Consider the following 1,867-nt stretch of genomic DNA (forward strand, 5'->3'; position numbering starts at 1 on the left):
CATGATCAGTACTAGTAGAATAATTTATACAACCACCTTTAATTTTTGATGCGTTGCTCGAATTACGAGCTTGAAGGGTGATTGTTTCATCTCCCACACGAAGTGTGAGTTCACCTGTACCAACATCAATAATTGTTTTAGCAGTCACTAAAAAGGGTCATCCTGAAATTGAAGGTGCGTTACTATCCTCTTCCATGTCTAGAACAACAAAGTCTACTGGTATATAAATTTATCGATCTTAATAAGAACATCTTCAATGATACCCCTAGGAAATCTAATGGTTTTATCAACCAATTGAATGCTCATACTAGTTTGTTTGGGTTTCCCAAGACCTAGTTTTTTAAACATTTTATAAGGCATAACATTAATGCTTGCCCCTAAGTCAGCCAATGCATGATGAACATCTAAACTACCAATTAAACAAGGAATCGTAAAACTCCTTGGATCCTTCAATTTGTTGGGTAGCTTATTCTGTAATATGGCTGAGCAAACTGCATTCAAATCCACGTGCGACGCCTCATCCAACTTTCGTTTATTTGTTAAAAGCTCCTTTAAACATGACTGCGTTTGGCATCTACGAAAGGGCTTCAATAAATAGTAAATTAATATGTAGTTTCTTTAAAAGTTTAAGGAATTTACCAAATTGTTCGTCTGATCAGTCTTTCCTTGTCGCATTGGGGTATGGTACACGAGATTTATATTCTGTACTCATCGGCTTTGGGTTATTTTGGCCTACCTCTTTCTTATCTTTGCTTACCACCATTTCTGGCCTTGGTTTTGCAACTAACCCTTCCTCATCTTGAATGGAAATCGCGTTGAGTTGCTCACTTAGGTTAGATTTAGTGTTGCTTGGCAGGCTACCCTGTGGTCGTTTGAAAATCAGCTTGGCGAGCTGTCCAATCTGAGTTTCGAGCCCCTAGATTGATGCTTGTTGATTTTTGAGTGTCGTCTCAATATTCTGAAAATGAGTTTCTAACACCTCGATGAATTTGGCTAGCATCTCCTCAAGGTTTGGCTTTTTCTCCTACTGGTACGGTGGTTGTTGAAAGCCTAAAGGGGGTGGTGGTATCTGATTTACTTGGCTTCCCCATGAAAAATTTGGGTGGTTTCTCCAACCTGCATTGTAAGTATTGCTATAAGGATTGTTTTGAGATCGAGAATTGTTACCCATGTAATTTAACTGCTCGTTCTCCATGTTATGGCCATAAGGTGGGTATTCTGAGCTACTTGATCCACCTCCACTTGCTTCGTACTGCATTACCGGGTGAACCTGTGAAGAACTAAGGAAACCATCAATTTCTTATTCAAGAGTTCTACCTGATTAGAGAGCATGGTGACCGAATCGACTTTATAAATGCCGACTGTTTTTGTTTTCTTTGTCCGCATGACTTGCCACTGATAGTTATTTAGTGACACCTCCTCTAGAAATTCATAGGCATCTTTAGGTGTCTTATTATTGATGGTTCCACCAGCAGCTGCGTTAACCATCTACCGAGTCGAAGGATTCAGGACATTATGAAAGGTTTGAACCTGTAACCAAAGTGGTAACCCATGGTGAGGGCATCTTTTCAAGGGGACCTTATATCTCTCTCATGCATCGTAGAGTGTTTGTAAATCCATCTGCACAAAAGAAGAGATATCATTACGTAATTTGGCTGTTTTAGCCGGCGAAAAATATTTTAATAAAAGCTTTTCAGTCATTTGTTCGCAAGTAGTGATTGATCCTCGTGGCAACGAGTTCAACCATTGTTTAGCCTTATTCCTCAATGAAAAGGTAAACAATCGAAGGCAAATGGCGTCATTAGAAACACCATTTATTTTAAAAGTGTCACAAAATTCTAAGAAATTTGCCAAGTGAGCGTTGGGA

At 39.2% G+C, this 1,867-nt stretch overlaps 1 non-coding gene across 1 annotated transcript; it reads left to right on the top strand.

Annotated features, from left to right (window-relative positions):
- Nucleotides 1-1,546: 1,546 nt before the first annotated feature.
- LOC121217587 (small nucleolar RNA R71) lies at nucleotides 1,547-1,653 on the top strand. The gene has a single exon (XR_005913696.1). It is a non-coding gene; the product is annotated as a small nucleolar RNA R71 (small nucleolar RNA).
- The last annotated feature ends 214 nt before the right edge of the window (nucleotides 1,654-1,867 follow it).

This window comes from Gossypium hirsutum, chromosome A02 (genome assembly GCF_007990345.1).
Source record: "Gossypium hirsutum isolate 1008001.06 chromosome A02, Gossypium_hirsutum_v2.1, whole genome shotgun sequence".
NCBI lineage: Eukaryota > Viridiplantae > Streptophyta > Magnoliopsida > Malvales > Malvaceae > Gossypium > Gossypium hirsutum.